Source organism: Lethenteron reissneri, chromosome 57, assembly GCF_015708825.2.
Source record: "Lethenteron reissneri isolate LAM-NWPU_2019-01 chromosome 57, ASM1570882v1, whole genome shotgun sequence".
Taxonomy (NCBI): Eukaryota; Metazoa; Chordata; class Hyperoartia; order Petromyzontiformes; family Petromyzontidae; genus Lethenteron; species Lethenteron reissneri.
The window spans coordinates 6,304,580-6,328,139 of NC_083835.1; the positions used below are offsets into that span (position 1 = coordinate 6,304,580).

At 46.9% G+C, this 23,560-nt stretch overlaps 1 non-coding gene across 1 annotated transcript; it reads right to left on the reverse strand.

Annotated features, from left to right (window-relative positions):
* Positions 1-490: 490 nt before the first annotated feature.
* TRNAA-AGC (transfer RNA alanine (anticodon AGC)) lies at positions 491-563 on the reverse strand. The gene has a single exon. It is a non-coding gene; the product is annotated as a tRNA-Ala (tRNA).
* Positions 564-23,560: the final 22,997 nt, after the last annotated feature.

Sequence of the window (23,560 nt, forward strand, 5' to 3'; positions counted from 1 at the left end):
GGGTGCGGGGGAGACTCGGGGCTGTTGCGGTGGGGGTCTCCGCCTGGTGTCAAGTGACCGTGCCTTCAATAAAGTGCCGTCTCAAGCAAAGTGCGTCTAATTAGCTGGGTCTTTCGGTAAAGTCACGTAGAGTACAAAAAATTAACCCGTAAAAACAAAGTTTTTCACTATAAATCCTTTATATGCGTGGCGGCTCGAGTACTCTCGTCCTCTGGCTTGAGATGGCTGCCACCTATGGGTCAGATGATTGCCTGCCACCTTTAAGCAATTGGTAATTAAATATAATGTATTTTTTCCTAAAAAGTGTAAAATTTTGGAAAACATTTTCACGAAAATAAATTGTCACGCACAACGAGTCTGTGTGCAAAATGTCAGCTCGATTGGATCACGGGAAGTGGGTTAAAAAACAACCGAAAGATTTGCACGGTCGTAAGCGCACAAGCAAGCAAGCAAGCGAACTTAATATAAAGGATTTAAAAATATTGGCCTTTGGAGGATACGGGCATCGATCCCGTTACCTCTCGCATGCTAAGCGAGCGCTCTACCATTTGAGCTAATCCCCCGCACACTACAGCAAGAGCTAACCATACCTCATATAACTAACAACATAATGCAATCGTGTTACCGACCGGTCAAAACGCAAACCATTTTGTTTGCGATTGCAAAAATAAGAAAAAAATTTTTTCCTAAAAAGTGGAAAATTTTGGAAAAAATTTTCACGAAAATAAATTGTCACGCACAATGAGTCTGTGTGCAAAATGTCAGCTCGATTGGATCACGGGAAGTGGGTTAAAAACGACCGAAAGATTTGCACGGTCGTAAGCAAGCAAGCAAGTGAACTTAGTATAAATCATTTAAAAAGTAATCGATCACCACGTGTCGATCGCAACACAGGCGACCGTCATCAGGTGGGACAACCTCGGCCTCGGCAGTAGGGGGGGAAGTGATTTTAAATCATTTATATTAAGTTCACTTGCTTGCTTGCTTACGACCGTGCAAATCTTTCGGTCGTTTTTTAACCCACTTCCCGTGATCCAATCGAGCTGACATTTTGCACACAGACTCGTTGTGCGAGACAATTAATGTTCGTGAAAAACTTTGTTTTTACGGGTTATACTTATTTCGTGTTACTTTATTCGAACCTATCTACGTGAATTTCACCCAAAAACCCAAAGAACACGAATTCCTGCCGTCGTGAAAGCCTTTAAGTCAAGAAGTTTTTTCAAGTCGTCATTTACGTTGCCACGTCGTGCATCCAACAATGGGAGGGGTGGGGCTGGGTGGAGAGGGGAGGGGTGGGGAGGGGCTGGGTGGGGAGGGTGTGGAGGGGCTGGGTGGGGAGGGTGGGGGGGGGCTGGGTGGGGAGGGGAAGGTGGGGAGGGGAGGGTGGGGAGGGGAGGGTGGGGTGGGGAGGGAGGGGCTGGGTGGGGAGGGTGGGGAGGGGCGGGTGGGGAGGGTGGGGCTGGGTGGGGGGTGGGAGGGGTGGGGCTGGGTGGGGGAGGGGCTGGTCACCCCGTGGTGCCCTTATAAAACTCAACGTTTAACCTACTCACGCCGGCTTGTGCCCGCCCTCACAGTCGGCCATATTTGCGGAATACACCACGACGCCGTTGACCCTGCAGGCCATTGACCGAGCAACCCGACGTTCCTACCAGCTCCCTCCGCAGGAATGTGTTTGTTTATAAATTACTAGCTTTACTACCCGGCTTCGCCCGGGACTTGGATTCACCTCGCCCGGCCGCCTTTGTCTCCCCAGTGGCGATGTTTTCACACCACACGACTTACTCGTTTGAGGCTGAGTCGACCTAGGGGAGGCCCAGGACCGGCTCAAATAATCGTCACCGGCGGTGGCCGTGAGCGGGAATCAAACTCGGGTCGCCGGGTTCGCAGCACACCAATTACTGGTTCGAGGCTGAGTCGACCTAGGGGAAGCCCAGGACCGGCTTCATAAGTTGTGCATGGTGTACAGTCTGGAAAGTACCCACATGGGAAATTTCAAGTTTATTGCATGTCAGGAAGTACGCTAAACATTTTGAACAGACACACATAATCACAACTTTGCCTTTTTTATATATATATGTAGATTAATAATTATAATTACAAACGTTATTTTCTGTCGATTAAACTCGATCCAATGTTCATTTGTTATACAAGGGGTGGTGGGGGGTCTTGGGGGGTGAGGTACCGTGCAGCCAGTTACCCAGCTAGCTTCAGTGGCTACGGCCGCACAGCAATCAGCCAGCAAACTCGAGGGCAAAAAATTATTTATTTTCATAATCGCATTAGAACAACAGACAACTACAATTATTATCATCATATTTGCGACTTGCACTTTTTTTTATTCTAAAATTTTCGTCATTAAAAATTTAAGTTCCTATCTAAACTGATCGACTGTGAATTATGCAAAAAGACGAATTACCATCAATAAATAACACGCAAAGGTCCCCCGTGTAGCCTGCAACAGGCTGTAAGGGCAAGTGCTGTTAGCGAGTGGGACCTACGAAGGCCAAAACGGTACACGAGGGGGTGGGTGGCAAGCACCACGCCCGGCCGCCTTTGTCTCCCCAGTGGCGATATTTATTACACACCGCACCAGGTACTAATTTAAGGCTGAGTCGACCTAGGGGAGGCCAAGAACCGGTTCAGATACTCGTCACTGGTGTTGGCAGTTCAGCGGGAATCGAACTCGGGTGGTCAGCTTTGTTGTGCAGTGTAGCGCTAACCGCTACACTACCGCTCCCCACACGCACACGCACACCCACGCACGCACACCCACACAGACACACGCACGCACACCCACACACACGCACACACACGCACACCCACACACGCACACACACACGCACACACACACGCACACACCCACGCACGCACACCCACACACACGCACGCACACACACGCGCACAAACACCCACACACACACGCACACACACACACGCAGACACGCGCACCCACACTCACAGGCACACACCCACGCACACACGCGCACCCACACACACGCGCACCCACGCACACACGCACACACACACACGCACACCCACACACACGCAGACACGCGCGCCCACACACACAGGCACACATCCACACACACAGGCACACACCCAACAAACACAGGCACACACACACACAGGCACACACACACAGGCACACACCCACACACAGGCGCACACACACACGAACACACACAGGCACACTATCCCCAGAAGTTAACAGCAGCAGGATAACGATATGGTTGTTTGCATATATAACATCTGTTAATTGGGTCTGTTCAATAATTTACCTGTTTAATATTGAACCTAATTGTTATTTTGGTGATGCTTCTGGCTGCTACTGAGTTAGTAGTGGCGCACAAGTCGAGTCTAACAATGATAATCATAAATCAACACATTCCCGAGTCAGTAATAACAGCGTATGTGTTTGTGCGTGGTCTAAAATAAAGAAAATAAGCAAATCGTAGGCGACGTTTCCGGCAATGACCACGGTGGCTAGGAGATGTTAACTACCTCGCTTAGAATGCAGGAGGTCGTGGGTTTCATCCCGACTTTGACCGGTGCCTGCTGTATATTTGGAGTTTGCGTATCTCTCTCTCTCATCATCATCACCACGGTGGCTAGGAGATGTGAACTACCTCGCCTGGTGTGCAGGAGGTCGTAGGTTTCATCCCGACCTTGAATATTGGATAATTCGGCAAAGGCCGGAAACCCCATATGCGTCGCATTAACAAGCGTTTACATGCACAATGTTAAAGTGTGCATTGAGCACATATAATGCACCTTTTTATCATGCACCGCAATCCACCTTCACACGTACGGCGCGTTGACAACTGCGGAGAGAAACACAAGTTTGATTAATTGTTTGAACAAAACTCGCCCACGCCCGCCACACCACGACCAAAATGGCAATGTCCACCAAAGGGAGCTCCAGAGAGCCCCTCTAAAGCAACAATTTCGGCTCGGTGCAGTTCCATCCACTTGCGTGAGCGTGTGTGTTTGTCTTGGTGCGTGCAACGCTGCGTATTGTTCGTGCGAATCGTTCACTGCAGTGTTCTCTGTTCATGTCAACGTGAATCCATTGGGGTCTCGATACCCGAGCCACGGCGGGACGTTTGTAGCGTCACGCCGGCGAGGCTTACGGCACCGCGTGCCGCGCGGACGGGCAGACCGCACCGGAGGACCAGCTCCGGCGAGCGCATCGCCGGCGGCGGCCGCGGTGGAGTAACCAGCAGCGGTGGTCTTTGTCCGGTACCCGCCGGCGATGTAACGATGGACATCAGCGACAGGACGCCTCGCTGGCCAGCGTCGCGAGCGGTGGTCTTCGCAAGTGCCGGTACCCGCCGGCGATGTAACGATGGACATCAGCGACAGGACGCCTCGCTGGCCAGCGTCGCGAGCGGCGGTCTTCGCAAGTGCCGGTACCTGCCGGCGATGTAACGATGGACATCAGCGACGGGACGCCTCGCTGGCCAGCGTCGCGAGCGGCGGTCTTCGCAAGTGCCGGAGTGGTGGGCGGCAGTGGAGGTGGAGGAACGTGGGTCTGGTTGTGGCCGCATCCTGTCGCATCGTTGCGCGCACGTATTTCCCTCCGGGCTGCATCAGCAGCGGAGGTCGGATCCATTGGCCATCATCATGAGCGCCGGTCTTTGCAGGTGCTGGAGGCGTGGGCAGGAGTGCAGGCTGGGGGACGTGGGCCCGGTTGTGACCGCGTCTGCTCGCAGCGTTGCGTGCACGTCTCTTCCTCTGGGCTGCAGCCGCCCGACGATTAGGGCCGAGGGCTCGTCTGTGACCTCTGACCCTGCCCACAATGGGCGCCGCCACCATCATTGTTGGTTTCTGCAATTCAGCACAAAACAAACAGGATTTAATATTTTTGATTTAAAGCTTTCGTGACTGCAGGGATTGGTTCTTTCGGTAAAGTCACGTAGAAGGGAAATAATACAAATATAAAACAATTAAAATGATCACGACGGTTCGACTGCAACACATCATCAGGTCTGAAATCCACAGCAAGAAAATTTGAAAAAAGTGGCGTTTTTTTCCTAACCTCAGCACCACGGACAGTGATTTGGCAGTTGGCCAGATGGACGAGTCCATTTATGTTCGGAAAAGAGTGGGGAGCAGAAAATAGAACGCGGTCTGAAAGTCACCGTAAGCGTGAACACAATCAATTAAGACCCGAAATGGTTTATCAAATCCTTCCAATGATTGCTAAGCCAGAATCCATCTTCTGGGTTGAAATTGTCTGTGTTTGTATATGTGGATAGCCTCATGAATGAATCTCTCATGGTAGCCAGATGGCTTGCAGAGAACCTCTGTCTTGGAGAAGTCAATGTCTTGTGAGCCGACTGAATTGTAACAGTGATCTGCCACGGCCGAGGTGTTGGTCCTTCCGTGTTTCAGGTCTGCTTTGTGCTCACGGATGCGGTCAGAGACATGTCGTTTGGTTTCTCCAATGTAACTGCTACCACAGAGGCAACTCAGTTTGTAAACACCAGGGTACTGTGTGTCCGGAATCACATCTTTTACAGACGGAACCAGATCACGGAATTTATGTAATGTGTTGAATCGGACCTGGATCTTGTGTTTATTCAAGATTTTGGAGATCTTTTTTGTGATCCCCGCAATGTAGGGTAAGGTGACAAATCACCTAAACAATACAAATACAACACTAAACCATCATCCTACAAGGCCAAGCCAACTTGAGCCGTTTACTTATTTTCTTAGAAGCAACTTGGCCTCAAAGTGATAGCTCAACAAAGTGGCCTATAAATTTCGATTTAAAGCTTTCGTGACTGCAGGGATTCATTTTCTTGGTTCTTTCGGTAAAGTCACGTAGAAGGGAAATAATAAAATAAAACATAATAAAATAATTATCACGATGTTTCGGCCACAACGCAAGCAGCCGTCCTCAGGTGAAGAACAGAACACCTGTTCTTCACAGAACACCTGTTCTTCACCTGAGGACGGCTGCTTGTGTTGTGGCCGAAACGTTGTGAGAATTATTTTATGTTTAATTTTTATTCTTTTATTATTTCCCTTCTACGTGACTTTACCGAAAGAACCAAGAAGATGAAAGTGGCCTATCATTTGGCCGTTCACAGCAGCCAAAATAACAAACACATTCCTGCGGAGGGAGCTGGTAGGAACGTCGGGTTGCTCGCTCAATGGCCTGCAGGGTCAACGGCGGCGTGGTGTATTCCGCAAATATGGCCGACTGTGAGGGCGGGCACAAGCCGGCGTGAGTAGGTTAAACGTTGAGTTTTATAAGGGCACCACGGGGTGACCAGCCCCTCCCCACCCAGCCCCTCCCCACCCAGTCCCCCCCCCCACCCTCCCCACCCAGCCCCACCCTCCCCACCCCCTCCCTGCATGACGGATGGACGGACACAATAATCCCCTGTGGGCTGGTGTAACCAGGAGGTTCCTACCAGTGTAATCTCGGCGATCTCAACGCGCGCTTCTAACCGCTCGCTCGCTCGCCTTGCGACGCACAGAGAACCACGGCTGCACGAGGGTGACGACGACGTGCTACAGAACGTTGGGGCCGTCGGAGGAGGAGGAGGATTCCACTTTGGCGCCGAGTGGGAGCCTGCCGAAGGGACGTTGAGCCGGGACGTAGCGGGAGACGGCCGAGGTGGCCTCGGCGGTTCTGTTGGTGACAGCAGCAGACGGACAACATCGACAACGTGAGACGGTGGGGGGGGGGGGTGGATGGGGGGGGTTACATGGGGGCCGCTGCAATGCTGGGGGGGGGGGGGGGGTGGTGGCATTGCAACGGGGGGGGGGGGGTGGTGGCAGGGGGGTCACTGCTACGGAGGGGGGGGTGTGGTTGGCGGGGGGGTGTGGTTGGCGGGGGGGTGGGGGTGGTGGCTGGGGGGGTGGGGGGGGTGTTGGCGGGGGGGTGGGGCTGGTGGCTGGGTGGGGGGGGCGGTGGCTGGGTGGGGGGGGGGTGGTGGCGGGGGGGGGTGGGGGGGGGTGGTGGCGGGGGGGGTGGGGCGGTGGGGCTGGTGGGGGGGGCGGTGGCTGGGTGGGGGGGGGGTGGTGGCGGGGGGGGGGTGGTGGGGCTGGTGGCTGGGGGAGGTGGGGGGGGTGGTGGCGGGGGGGGGTGGGGCTGGTGGCTGGGGGGGGTGGGGGGGTGGGGCTGGTGGGTGGGGGGGGGTGGTGGCGGGGTGGTGGTGGCGGGGGGGTGGGGCTGGTGGCTGGGGGGAGTGGGGGGGGCAGTGGCTGGGTGGGGGGGTGGTGGCGGGGGGGGTGGGGGGGGTGGTGGCGGGGGGGTGGTGGGGCTGGTGGCTGGGGGGGGTGGGGGGGTGGTGGCGGGGGGGGGGGTGGGGGGGGTGGTGGCGGGGGGGGGTGGGGCTGGTGGCTGGGGGGGGTGGGGGGGCTGGTGGCTTGGGGGGGTGGGGGGGGGTGTCACTGCTCCTCACCTGTCCAGGTCGCCCTCCCTCCGCGTGGCGTGTCCACCACCGCGGGGTCGGGTGGACGCCCTTCAAACGCGACGGCGTCTTCGCCGTTCTGGAGAGACGCTCGGTGGTGGTGGTTGTTGTGGTTGTTGTTGATCATCAGGTGGTGGTGGTTGTTGTTGTTGTTGTGGTTGTTGTTGATCATCAGGTGGTGGTGGTTGTTGTTGTTGTGGTTGTTGTTGATCATCAGGTGGTGGTGGTTGTTATTGTTGTGGTTGTTGTTGATCATCAGGTGGTGGTGGTTGTTGTTGTTGTGGTTGTTGTTGACCATCAGGTGGTGGTGGTTGTTGTGGTTGTTGTTGTGGTTGTTGTTGATCATCAGGTGGTGGTGGTAGTTGTTGTTGTGGTTGTTGTTGATCATCAGGTGGTGGTGGTTGTTGTTGTGTTGTTGTTGATCATCAGGTGGTGGTGGTGGTTGTTGTTGTGGTTGTTGTTGATCATCAGGTGGTGGTGGTTGTTGTTGTGGTTGTTGTTGATCATCAGGTGGTGGTGGTAGTTGTTGTTGTGGTTGTTGTTGATCATCAGGTGGTGGTGGTTGTTGTGGTTGTTGTTGATCATCAGGTGGTGGTGGTAGTTGTTGTTGTGGTTGTTGTTGATCATCAGGTGGTGGTGGTTGTTGTGGTTGTTGTTGATCATCAGGTGGTGGTTGTTGTTGTTGTTGTGGTTGTTGTTGATCATCAGGTGGTGGTGGTTGTTGTTGTGGTTGTTGTTGATCATCAGGTGGTGGTGGTAGTTGTTGTTGTGGTTGTTGTTGATCATCAGGTGGTGGTGGTTGTTGTTGTGGTTGTTGTTGATCATCAGGTGGTGGTGGTGGTGGTTGTTGTGGTTGTTGTTGATCATCAGGTGGTGGTGGTTGTTGTGGTTGTTGTTGATCATCAGGTGGTGGTGGTAGTTGTTGTTGTGGTTGTTGTTGATCATCAGGTGGTGGTGGTTGTTGTTGTGGTTGTTGTTGATCATCAGGTGGTGGTAGTAGTTGTTGTGGTTGTTGTTGATCATCAGGTGGTGGTGGTTGTTGTTGTGGTTGTTGTTGATCATCAGGTGGTGGTGGTTGTTGTTGTTGTGGTTGTTGTTGATCATCAGGTGGTGGTGGTTGTTGTTGTTGTGGTTGTTGTTGATCATCAGGTGGTGGTGGTTGTTGTTGTTGTGGTTGTTGTTGATCATCAGGTGGTGGTGGTTGTTGTTGTTGTGGTTGTTGTTGATCATCAGGTGGTGGTGGTTGTTGTTGTTGTGGTTGTTGTTGATCATCAGGTGGTGGTGGTTGTTGTTGTTGTGGTTGTTGTTGATCATCAACTCGTAGAAGGTTGTCGTGGAATTCTCGACCGCGGATATTCCTGGCTGCTCCCCCACGATGGATTAGGAGGATTGCCTAGAAGCCACAAGATGTGTTTTAAGGAACTCGCCACGTTTAATAAGTATAACCCGTAAAAACAAAGTTTTTATTCACTATAAATCCTTTATATGCGTGGCAGCGAACTTAATATAAAGGATTAAAAAATATATTCGCCTGTGGAGGACGCGGGGATCGATCCCGCGACCTTTGGCATGGGAAGCGAGGGCGCTACCAACTGCCCTACTCCGCCACGGCCTGTGGAGGGGTTACGCTCTGGGCTCTTACACTCTGACGTTCAGCCAAAGCCATGAATGAGTTCTATTTGAATATGTAAAATATTTATTTTTTGCCTAAAATGTGTAAAATTTTGGGAATTTTTTTTCACGAACAATAATTGTCTCGCACAACGAGTCTGTGTGGAAAATGTCAGCTCGATTGGATCACGGGAAGTGGGTTAAAAAACGACCGAAAGATTTGCACGGTCCTAAGCAAGCACGCACGCAAGCAAGCGAACTTAATATAAATTATTAAAAAAAACATTTTTATTTTTAACAAAAATAAAAATCTCGAGGTCGACTCTGACGACACTTCCGGCGGCGTGACGTCAGCCAACGGATATTACGTCACGAGCACCACGTGGCGGCCGCCACGTGGCGTGTGGCGGTTTGAATGGCGGTGAACGGAGTTCGTTTTACGGGTCACGATGGATGGACTTGTCCCCGTCGTACGAACGTGGAATTGCCACCGTTGACTCCAGGGCCTGTAAACGGGTAAGATGAACGCCGCGTCTTATGCTAATTTTAGCAGCAAATCACTTGGGACTGACTCGTGTTGTTTATTTGAAGTTTTAACAGTTAAGTTTACATTTTATTTTGTATATAATGTAGGGCTCTATCAAAATAACATTTACTTAAAAAAATACCTTAAGGTTCATAGATCGTAAAGTTTAATGTCAATGGATTCATTTAAATAGCCGTGTGAAATGTGCATACAAGTTTACGTTACGTGTATACATTTCCATCTCTGACTTACACACATTTACATCTCAATTACACATTTTAATCCTATTAACTTAAAGTATTTAATCCTAAATAGCTCAGTGGATGAGTAAGCAAGTCCACCCCCCCTCCCCCATGCTAAAGTTAGTACAGTACTGCTATGTGGGTAATTCATAATCAACGTGATTGGGTTTAGATCGCGTTTATTTATAAATGTGTCGTAACCCTCCACCACCCGACACGGCCAATCAGTAAAAAAGTGTCACGTTGACAAAAGACAAAATAGTTCACTGCTTTAGCCCCCACCGGTGTGTTGAAGTGTGAAACCACAACATTTACAATTTGAGTAAAATTTGAGTAAATTGTAAATGTTGTGGTTTCACGCATCAACACACCGGGTGGGCTAAAGCAGTGAACTAATTTGTCTTTTGTCAACGTGACTCACTTTTTTACTGATTGGTCGTGTCGGGTGGTGGAGGGTTACGACACATTTATAAATAACGCGGCGATCTAAACCCAAAAACGTTGATTATGAATAATATTGGTCGCGAAAGCCTGCTTACGTGTTAAACTGCTATGTTGGTAAGTTCACACTTGTTAAATGGATGGACCTAACCCCGCCATACGATTGTGGAATTTCAACCGGTGAACTCCAGGGCCAGGAGATGAACATTCACTTTATGCTTCATTTTAGAAGCAAATCACCTTTGATGTGACTTTGCTGACACGAAGAGTTAACTTTACTGCACTGTACATTGCGTTCAAGCCGACACTGATAATTATCTAATTAATCTTTTGATTTAAAGCTTTCGTGACTGCATAGATTCATATTCTTGGTTCTTTCTGTGTAGTCACGTAGAAGAGAAATGATTTTTAAAAATGGTATTTTATTTTAAAATTATTATAAAATAATAGAAAACATTATTTTATAATAATAAAAATATTTCCCTTCTACGCTAATTTGTTAAAGATTAATTATGTTCTTGCGGGAAAGTCACGTAGAAGGGAAATAATAAAAAAATTGTATGATTTGATTATATATAATTTTATAATAAAAAGTTATTTTATAAAAAATATATTTTATTTTATAATACAACATTTTCTTATTTCCCTTCTACGTGACTTTACCGAAAGAACCAAAAATAGAATTAATCTTTAACAAATTAGCGTAGAAGGGAAATAATACAATGTTTTATTATAAATAATATTTTTGTATTATTTCCCTTCTACGTGACTTTACCGAAAGAACCAAGAATATGAATCGCTGTAGTCACGAAAACTTAAAATCGAAACATGTTCATAGTTTAGTTCGCACGTGTGTGTGTGTGGCGTTGACGACTTTGAAATCACTGAATATCCTCTTCTATTGAATACTAAACAAACAAACAACATTCGACATTAACCTCACAATTAACGCAAGACACCGATTCTGTTCAACAATTGCTGCACTTTTTAAATCCTTTATATTAAGTTCAATGCTTGGCTTGCTTAGGACCGTGCAAATCTTTCGCTCGTTTTTTAACCCACTTCCCGTGATCCAATCGAGCTGAACATTTTGCACACAGACTCGTTGTGCGTGACAATTAATGTTCGTGAAAAAAATTTCCAAAATTTTCCACTTTTTAGGAATTTTTTTTTTCATATTTAATTTAAAATACCAATGTGATAAAAATGAAACTCTTACTCAAGAAAAACAGAAATGAATAATAAAATAAAACCGATGCCACGCATATCAAGGATTTATAGTGAAAAACTTTGATTTTACTGGTTAATTTTTTCTCGTCTCGTCGCTACTGCCCTCTGCATGTTGTCCACGTGGCTCTCTAACTCTGCGATTAGCACGGTTGGATACGTACGGTGCGAAAGAAATTTAAGACACGTGGCGTTTGGGTTTGGTGGATGTACATCCGTGGGCAGGTGAGTTTTTTTTAGTACCCTTGCCTAAAGGTGCACCTAGCCTGGCACAAGCGCCGTGGTTGACGTCCTCCCGTTGTTGTTTCTAGGCGCGGGTTGTTGATCATTTCGTTTTAAAGGCTCTGCAGAGACAAAGATCCCCCGGGTAGCCTGTAACAGGCTGTAGGGGCAAGTGCTGTTAGCGAGTAGCAGCACCTGTGAAGGCTACCGGCACTGTGGCACACGACGGGGTGGGTGGCCAGCACCACGCCCGGCCGCCTTTGTCTCCCCAGTGGGCGATGTTTACTCATTTGAGGCTGAGTCGACCTAGGGGAGGCCCAGAACCGGTTCAGATAATCGTCACCGATGTTGGCCGTGAGCGGGAATCGAACTCGGGTCGTCGGATGTGTCGCGCAGCGTAGCGCTAACCACTATATCCACCGCTCCCCACTCGCACACACGCGCACACCCACACACGCACACTCACGCACGCACACGCACGCACACACGCACACTCACGCACACACACGCACACTCACGCACGCACACCCACACACGCACACGCACACACACGCACACCCACACACGCACACACACGCACGCACACGCACGCACACACGCACACTCACGCACACACACGCACACACGCGCACACCCACACACGCACACTCACGCACGCACACGCACGCACACACGCACACTCACGCACACACACGCACACTCACGCACGCACACCCACACACGCACACGCACACACACGCACACCCACACACGCACACACACGCACGCACACGCACGCACACACGCACACTCACGCACACACACGCACACACGCGCACACCCACACACGCACACTCACGCACGCACACGCACGCACACACGCACACTCACGCACACACACGCACACTCACGCACACTCACTCACGCACACCCGCGGACGCAGTCTGTGTGGAAAATGTCAGCTCGATTGGATTACGGGAAGTGGGTTAAAAAACGACCGAAAGATTTGCACGGTCCTAAGCAAGCACGCACGCACGCAAGCGAACTTAATATAAATGATTTAAAAAAACATTTTTATTTTTAACAAAAATAAAAATCTCGAGGTCGTCTCTGACGACACTTCCGGCGGCGTGACGTCAGCCAACGGATATTACGTCACGAGCGCCACGTGGCGTGTGGCGGTTTGAATGGCGGTGAACGGAGTTCGTTTTACGGGTCACGATGGATGGACTTGTCCCCGTCGTACGAACGTGGAATTGCCACCATTGACTCCAGGGCCTGTAAACGGGTAAGATGAACGCCGCGTCTTATGCTAATTTTAGCAGCAAATCACTTGGGACTGACTCGTGTTGTTTATTTGAAGTTTTAACAGTTAAGTTTACATTTTATTTTGTATATAATGTAGGGCTCTATCAAAATAACATTTACTTAAAAAAATACCTTAAGGTTCATAGATCGTAAAGTTTATTGGCAATGGATTCATTTAAATAGCAGTGTGAAATGTGCATACAAGTTTACGTTACGTGTATACATTTCCATCTCTGACTTACACACATTTACATCTCAATTACACATTTTAATCCTATTAACTTAAAGTATTTAATCCTAAATAGCTCAGTGGATGAGTAAGCAAGTCCACCCCCCCTCCCCCATGCTAAAGTTAGTACAGTACTGCTATGTGGGTAATTCATAATCAACGTGATTGGGTTTAGATCGCGTTTATTTATAAATGTGTCGTAACCCTCCACCACCCGACACGGCCAATCAGTAAAAAAGTGTCACGTTGACAAAAGACAAAATAGTTCACTGCTTTAGCCCCCACCGGTGTGTTGAAGTGTGAAACCACAACATTTACAATTTGAGTAAAATTTGAGTAAATTGTAAATGTTGTGGTTTCACGCATCAACACACCGGGTGGGCTAAAGCAGTGAACTAATTTGTCTTTTGTCAACGTGACTCACTTTTTTACTGATTGGTCGTGTCGGGTGGTGGAGGGTTACGACACATTTATAAATAACGCGGCGATCTAAACCCAAAAACGTTAATTATGAATAATATTGGTCGCGAAAGCCTGCTTACGTGTTAAACTGCTATGTTGGTAAGTTCACACTTGTTAAATGGATGGACCTAACCCCGCCATACGATTGTGGAATTTCAACCGGTGAACTCCAGGGCCAGGAGATGAACATTCACTTTTATGCTTCATTTGAGTAGCAAATCACCTTTGATGTGACTTTGCTGACACGAAGAGTTAACTTTACTGCACTGTACATTGCGTTCAAGCCGACACTGATAATTATCTAATTAATCTTTTGATTTAAAGCTTTCGTGACTGCATAGATTCATATTCTTGATTCTTTCGGTAAAGTCACATAGAAGGTAAATAATAAATAAAAAAAATTATAATAATAATACAAATCTAATAATTTTGTTATTATTTAATAATAATAAAAAAATATTATTTTATAATTAATTTTTATTATTTCCCTTCTACGCAAATTTGTTAAAGATTAATTATATTCTTGGTTCTTTCGATAAAGTCACGTAAAAGGGAAATAATAACATTTTTATTATATTTTATAATAAAATATATATTATTTTATATTTTTTTATTATTTTATAATACAATTTTATTATTTTATCATATTTTAATTATTCTTTTATAATACAAAATTTTATTATTTCCCTTCTACGTGACTTTACCAAAAGAACCAAGAATATAATTAATCTTTAACAAATTAGCGGGTTTCTCTACTCCATACAGCTCACTAACCAACCCCCCTTTTAGTATTCGCTGCACCTCGGGAGTGAGCTCTTGTCGAGTTTTCACCGCGAGCTAAAGTTAGCAAAAGTTATTAACGCAAACAGTATATAAAGTAAATAGTATATAGAGTAAACAGTAGGAGGGAAACAATAAAATAATAAAAAATATAAAAAAAACTTTGACGCACTCGTTAAGAGCCTACACACACAGACCACCAAACTACACGCAATTAAAACTTTGCTGACTCTTCAACTTTGCGTGTGTGTGGTGGTTATTTGAAACAAAAATAAAGCTTAATTAACTCTGTCGCTGTACAATTAGTTGTACTGTACTCATGCTTGGCTATTATCGTGAGAGCCGGGTGGCTTCTGCCAGAAAAAAGCCACGATTTCTAGTGGCCTTAACTGGGAAAATATATAAACATGTTTATATTATTAGTTCTTTAGGTAAAGTCACGTAGAAGGGAAATAATAAAAATATAAAACAAAAAACTGTAACACCTGATGATGATTGTGTTGCAGTCGAAACGTCGTGAGAATTTGTATTTTATATTTGTATTTGTAAAATATTATAATAATAAAATAAATTGTATTATTCCCTTCTACGTGACTACCGAAAGAACCAAGAATATAATTAATAATCATAAATATTATAAATAATAATAAAAATATTATAAATGATATTTTATTTTTCCTTATACGTGACTTTACCGAAAGAACCAAGAATATGAATCGCTGTAGTCACGAAAACTTAAAATCGAAACATGTTCATAGTTTAGTTCGCACGTGTGTGTGTGTGGCGTTGACGACTTTGAAGTCACTGAATATCCTCTTCTATTGAATACTAAACAAACAAACAACATTCGACATTAACCTCACAATTAACGCAAGACACCGATTCTGTTCAACAATTGCTGCACTTTTTAAATCCTTTATATTAAGTTCAATTGCTTGCGTGCTTGCTTGCTTACGACCGTGCAAATCTTTCGCTCGTTTTTTAACCCACTTCCCGTGATCCAATCGAGCTGAACATTTTGCACACAGACTCGTTGTGCGTGACAATTTATTTTCGTTAAAAAAATTCCAAAATTTTCCACTTTTTAGGAAATTTTTTTTCATATTTAATTTAAAATACCAATGTGATACAAATGAAACTCTTACTCAAGAAAAACAGAAATGAATAATAAAATAAAACCGATGCCACGCATATCAAGGATTTATAGTGAAAAACTTTGATTTTACTGGTTAATTTTTTCTCGTCTCGTCGCTACTGCCCTCTGCATGTTGTCCACGTGGCTCTCTAACTCTGCGATTAGCACGGTTGGATACGTACGGTGCGAAAGAAGTTTAAGACACGTGGCGTTTGGGTTTGGTGGATGTACATCCGTGGGCAGGTGAGTTTTTTTTAGTACCCTTGCCTCAAGGTGCACCTAGCCTGGCACAAGCGCCGTGGTTGACGTCCTCCCGTTGTTGTTTCTAGGCGCGGGTTGTTGATCATTTCGTTTTAAAGGCTCTGCAGAGACAAAGATCCCCCGTGTAGCCTGTAACAGGCTGTAGGGGCAAGTGCTGTTAGCGAGTAGCAGCACCTGTGAAGGCTACCGGCACTGTGGCACACGACGGGTGTGGGTGGCCAGCACCACGCCCGGCCGCCTTTGTCTCCCCAGTGGGCGATGTTTACTCATTTGAGGCTGAGTCGACCTAGGGGAGGCCCAGAACCGGTTCAGACAATCGTCACCGGTGTTGGCCGTGAGCGGGAATCGAACTCGGGTCGTCGGATGTGTCGCGCAGCGTAGCGCTAACCACTATATCCACCGCTCCCCACTCGCACACACGCGCACACCCACACACGCACACACACGCACGCACACGCACGCACTCACGCACACTCACTCACGCACACACACGCACACTCACGCACGCACACCCACACACGCACACACACGCACACCCACACACGCACACCCACACACGCACACACACGCACACCCACACACGCACACGCACGCACGCACACACACGCACACTCACTCACGCACACACACGCACACCCACACACGCACACACACGCACACCCACACACGCACACCCACACACGCACACACACGCACACCCACACACGCACACACACGCACACCCACACACGCACACCCACACACGCACACACACGCACGCACACACACGCACACTCACTCACGCACACCCGCGGACGCAGTCTGTGTGGAAAATGTCAGCTCGATTGGATTACGGGAAGTGGGTTAAAAAACGACCGAAAGATTTGCACGGTCCTAAGCAAGCACGCACGCAAGCAAGCGAACTTAATATAAATTATTAAAAAAACATTTTTATTTTTAACAAAAATAAAAATCTCGAGGTCGACACTGACGACACTTCCGGCGGCGTGACGTCAGCCAACGGATATTACGTCACGAGCGCCACGTGGCGTGTGGCGGTTTGAATGGCGGTGAACGGAGTTCGTTTTACGGGTCACGATGGATGGACTTGTCCCCGTCGTACGAACGTGGAATTGCCACCATTGACTCCAGGGCCTGTAAACGGGTAAGATGAACGCCGCGTCTTATGCTAATTTTAGCAGCAAATCACTTGGGACTGACTCGTGGTGTTTATTTGAAGTTTTAACAGTTAAGTTTACATTTTATTTTGTATATAATGTAGGGCTCTATCAAAATAACATTTACTTTAAAAAATACCTTAAGGTTCATAGATCGTAAAGTTTAATGTCAATGGATTCATTTAAATAGCCGTGTGAAATGTGCATACAAGTTTACGTTACGTGTATACATTTCCATCTCTGACTTACACACATTTACATCTCAATTACACATTTTAATCCTATTAACTTAAAGTATTTAATCCTAAATAGCTCAGTGGATGAGTAAGAAAGTCCCCCCCTCCCCCCCATGCTAAAGTTAGTACAGTACTGCTATGTGGGTAATTCATAATCAACGTTTTTGGGTGAGATCGCGTTTATTTATAAATGTGTCGTAAGCCTCCACCACCCGACACGGCCAATCAGTAAAAAAGTGTCACGTTGACAAAAGACAAAATAGTTCACTGCTTTAGCCCCCACCGGTGTGTTGAAGTGTGAAACCACAACATTTACAATTTGAGTAAAATTTGAGTAAATTGTAAATGTTGTGGTTTCACGCATCAACACACCGGGTGGGCTAAAGCAGTGAACTAATTTGTCTTTTGTCAACGTGACTCACTTTTTTACTGATTGGTCGTGTCGGGTGGTGGAGGGTTACGACACATTTATAAATAACGCGGCGATCTAAACCCAAAAACGTTGATTATGAATAATATTGGTCGCGAAAGCCTGCTTACGTGTTAAACTGCTATGTTGGTAAGTTCACACTTGTTAAATGGATGGACCTAACCCCGCCATACGATTGTGGAATTTCAACCGGTGAACTCCAGGGCCAGGAGATGAACATTCACTTTATGCTTCATTTTAGAAGCAAATCACCTTTGATGTGACTTTGCTGACACGAAGAGTTAACTTTACTGCACTGTACATTGCGTTCAAGCCGACACTGATAATTATCTAATTAATCTTTTGATTTAAAGCTTTCGTGACTGCATAGATTCATATTCTTGATTCTTTCTGTGTAGTCACGTAGAAGAGAAATGATTTTAAAAAATGTTATTTTATTTTAAAATTATTATAAAATAATAGAAAACATTATTTTATAATAAAAAAATATTTCCCTTCTACGCTAATTTGTTAAAGATTAATTATGTTCTTGCGGGAAAGTCACGTAGAAGGGAAATAATAAAAATTGTATGATTTGATTATATATAATTTTATAATAAAAAAAGTTATTTTTAAAATATATATATTTAATTTTATAATTCAAAATTTTCTTATTTCCCTTCTACGTGACTTTACCGAAAGAACCAAAAATAGAATTAATCTTTAACAAATTAGCCTAGAAGGGAAATAATACAATTTTTTTTATTATAAATAATATTTTTGTTATTATTTCCCTTCTACGTGACTTTACCGAAAGAACCAAGAATATGAATCGCTGTAGTCACGAAAACTTAAAATCGAAACATGTTCATAGTTTAGTTCGCACGTGTGTGTGTGGCGTTGACGACTTTGAAATCACTGAATATCCTCTTCTATTGAATACTAAACAAACAAACAACATTCGACATTAACCTCACAATTAACGCAAGACACCGATTCTGTTCAACAATTGCTGCACTTTTTAAATCCTTTATATTAAGTTCACTTGCTTGCTTAGGACCGTGCAAATCTTTCGCTCGTTTTTTAACCCACTTCCCGTGATCCAATCGAGCTGAACATTTTGCACACAGACTCGTTGTGCGTGACAATTTATTTTCGTTAAAAAAATTCCAAAATTTTCCACTTTTTAGGAATTTTTTTTTCATATTTAATTTAAAATACCAATGTGATAAAAATGAAACTCTTACTCAAGAAAAACAGAAATGAATAATAAAATAAAACCGATGCCACGCATATCAAGGATTTATAGTGAAAAACTTTGATTTTACTGGTTAATTTTTTCTCGTCTCGTCGCTACTGCCCTCTGCATGTTGTCCACGTGGCTCTCTAACTCTGCGATTAGCACGGTTGGATACGTACGGTGCGAAAGAAATTTAACACACGTGGCGTTTGGGTTTGGTGGATGTACATCCGTGGGCAGGTGAGTTTTTTTTAGTACCCTTGCCTAAAGGTGCACCTAGCCTGGCACAAGCGCCGTGGTTGACGTCCTCCCGTTGTTGTTTCTAGGCGCGGGTTGTTGATCATTTCGTTTTAAAGGCTCTGCAGAGACAAAGATCCCCCGGGTAGCCTGTAACAGGCTGTAGGGGCAAGTGCTGTTAGCGAGTAGCAGCACCTGTGAAGGCTACCGGCACTGTGGCACACGACGGGTGTGGGTGGCCAGCACCACGCCCGGCCGCCTTTGTCTCCCCAGTGGGCGATGTTTACTCATTTGAGGCTGAGTCGACCTAGGGGAGGCCCAGAACCGGTTCAGATAATCGTCACCGGTGTTGGCCGTGAGCGGGAATCGAACTCGGGTCGTCGGATGTGTCGCGCAGCGTAGCGCTAACCACTACATCCACCGCTCCCCACACGCACAGACACACAACAACAACAACAACAACCGCCATTCGCCACTAAGTCGCGGTGACGTCACCACGATGCTTGTGCCAGGCCAAGTGCACCTTGAGGCCACGTGAAGTGTCGAAAGCCCGCTGGCAGGAGGTCACGGGGCAGACCCAGCAGGTGCCACGGGTCGACTGACCGAGATGACCGAGATGACTGGCTGATGCACCACCTGTGCCCCCTACTGTGCCAACTTGCTGTGCTTTAGCCACCCGGCGCTCCGCTCGTTGTTGTGAGCGTCGCTCCTCCGCCCTCCGTTGTTGTTGGAGGGCGACTGCCTCCAACTACCCAGCAGCGTCCTTCACGAGCCTCCTCCACAGAGGCCGATCTTGACACCGCTGGTACCAGTCATCAGCAGGTCCACTCAGCTCCACGTCCTCCTGTACCACATCACTCCATCTCTTCTCCACGGACACACACACACGGACACACACACACAACAACAACAACCGCCATTCGCCACTAAGTGGCACTGACGTCACCACGACGCTTGTGCCAGGCACACACGCACACACACACGCGCTCCCACACACACGCACCCCATTGGTGGGTGGCCAGCACCACGCCCGGCCGCCTTTGTCTCCCCAGTGGGCGATGTTTACACAGCGCACCAGGTACTCGTTTGAGTACCTGGTCCGGTGTGGCCAATACGGTATGAGGGGCCGTCCATTAATGACGTCACGCACGGGAGGGGGGGGTTCAGACATTTGTGACGATGTGTGACGATGTGGGGGGGGGGGGGTGAGAAATGTGACGTCACATCAAAATGCCCAACTTTAAATAGAGAATTGTTATAACAATAACAACACTCATACAACATCAGAGTGCAGCGCCACCTTAAATACGCACGAAAGGGGGGGAGGGGGGTTAAAAAAATCGTCCAAAATCGCGTGACGTCATTTATGGACGGTCCCAAAGTCCATCAATAATTCATCTGCACAGCTCATCGGCTGAAATACTCATTTTGCCACAATAAGAAACGGATATTTATTTACACGCTTTCTATTAACTCACTCTGTTGTATCCTCAAATCTTGCAACTCAATTTTAACCCACTTCCCAATGTGGTATCGACTGCAAACTTTGTATACTTGAGTCTTACTCATGACAATACTATATTCTACCATTAAAAGTAAAAAATTACAAATATTTTTAAACCATTATTTTTCATATATTATGTTTCAGCTTGGGTCTAATTGTCCACGCTCAACTGACGTTGGCTGTAATTGGCCACGGCCCCTTCGGTTGTGGCAAGCTTCGGGGCCACTTCCTGGAGTCGTGGAGTTCTTCCATTACTATTACGGTACATTTCATTAAAGCGTGTTTTTAAAAAAGTTTTGTATAAATACATTTCACCCCAGAGGAGAACATCAGTCACTCGACTTGTTCAGGAGGAGGGGGGGGTGCTCTGCAATAATTTATTAGCCGATACTGCTGCTGCTCCTGCTGTTTAATCCCAATTTCACAAATTTTAAGAGATTTGTTTCAGGATTGCGATAACTATGGCCGATACCAGTTACCTTGTAGGGTAACTACTGTACAGTTTTAACAGAGGCACACAACGGAGACACTCCATGCAGGCACACCCGAGTCTGGAATCGAACCCAGGTGGCTTTATGTGGTTGTGATGAACAACAAGTGGTTGGCCCGTTGTGTCCGCCACCCGAATTCAAACTGGTGTCCCGATCAAATAAATTGATTTTGGCTCTGGAAATGGGGGGTGGGCAATCAAACAAACAAAAATCCCCGAATCTTCGAATGAAAGTCACCCGGAGTGAATCTTCTGCTGGATTAATCCGTAAACTCGCCCCCCCTCTCCCTTGCAGGCAAATGTCCTCTCGCATTAGCCGCTTATTATTCGGCTCCATTACAATTGCAGTTCTGAATGCAAAACCAAGTAAAGAAATCGATCATCTTAAGCTCGAGAAGTCTCGCATCCTAGCGATGAATTATGCGAATCGTCGCGATTCGGCGATTCCGTTTGGTTGCGATTAGATTCCAGAATTAAGCTTGTTACATTTACACACTCACGCAAAGACAAATATCCCGCGGCACCTGCCCCGACAGCCTTAAGAGACTGTTGGGGCAGGTGCTGTTAGCGAACACCTGGCTTGGTGAATGAGTTATTGTGTGTGTGAGAGCTTGAGAGGGTGGGTAGGCAGCTTGTGAGTGATTGATTGGTAACACATTCCTGCGGAGGGAGCTGGTAGGAACATTGGGTTGCTCGGTCAATGGCCAGGGTCAACGGCGGCGTGGTGTATTCCGCAAATATGGCCGACTGTGAGGGCGGGCACAAGCCGGCGTGAGTAGGTTAAACGTTGAGTTTTATAAGGGCACAACGGGGTGACCAGCCCCTCCCCACCCAGCCCCTCTCACCCCCCACTCTCCCCACCCAGCCCCACCCAGCCCCTCCCCACCCTCTCCACCCCTCCCACCTCCTACCCAGCCTCACCCTCCCCACCCAGCTTCTCCCCACCCAGCCCCTCCCCTCTCCACCCAGCCCCACCCCTCCCATTTTTGGATGCACGATGGGACGGACGGACACAATAATCCCCTGTGGGCTGGTGTAACCAGGAGGTTCCTACCAATATAAATATTCTGATTAATTTGTACGTTGGTATCTGAATTCAATATTTGGACAACAGAACGTGTATTTACATTCGTATTCATGCGTGTTCATACACGAAGTGTATTTGTTGGGGTGTCTGTGTGTGCAACTTCTACCAACAGTCTGTTCAGAAGGGTGCACAAGGCGCGTGCGAGTGGTTCGTGTGCTGGGCTCCACTCTGATTCGTGCACAGCGGAGCACGTGACGTCCAGGTGAAGTCAGCCAAATAGCTGCGTTCTTGCAACGCTCAAGATGCCCGAAGAATGGCCTCGTACGAGAAGATTGCGCAGGAAGACATTGACATGGTGAGTGGACCGAGTGTCGCTGTGTGTGTGTAGATTCCTGGGTGGGGAGCAGGCAGGGCTGTCGTTGTGTCACTAAAGGAGTAGCACGAATTTATATTCCAGTTGTTGAGATTAATTAGAAAAAGTCACGGGCCTCCTCTACGTCCACTCAGACTTAACGATTACAGTATCTGATTCAACGTGTCACGATGATGTCTTTGGGTCGTACATGTTGCAAGGTCCATTTGCTCCATTCGCAATCTTCTCCATGCAGCCGACGTTTAAGTACAATGATAATAGAATGTTGACGTCGATGACTGAATGACGAATGTGAGTGCTTGCATTGCATGATGATTAAGGCTACTGTCCCAGGTACTGCCCAGTGCTGATGGCATCCCCCCCACTGTGCCCTAGGTCTCACTTTCCCCCCAGAATCCTGTGCTGAAGAAGCGGAGTCAACGGAGTACCACCACCTCATAATATAGGTTTTTGGGTCAGATCGCGTTATTTATAAATGTGTCGTAACCCTCCACCACCCGACACGGCCAAACAGTAAAAAATGTGTCACGTTTTCAAAGGACAAATTAATTGACTTCTTTAGCCCACCGGTGTGCTGAAGAGAGAATCAACAGCATTTTAAAATGTGAGTAGCACGACGTTTCGCTGATAATTACAATCAGCTTCATCGGGCAAGAATGGTGAAGCTCTCCTGTTGCTTCCGGTCTTAAATAGAGCAGCAGCATCAGGGTGACGTCATCATTTAATTCAATCTGGTGCAGTGATTCGAGGCAAGGAGGGGGGGAGGTTATTGTAATTATATCGATTGGTAATCATTCAATTGTTATTCATTGCTATTTCCTTATAAGGAATTGTATTTATTTGATAATATGCTTCCAGGCCGCGCTAAGCCTGTAGCTGTCAGAGCGATTGAAGTTATTTCTGTTTCTCTCCATTTCAATGGATTCTCTAATTAGTCTTGGCCAGTAATAATTAGTTTTACACAACACTTCAACGTCATGTCGATGACTCAATGACCTACCACCACCTCCCTCCACGACGACTTCCTCCTGATG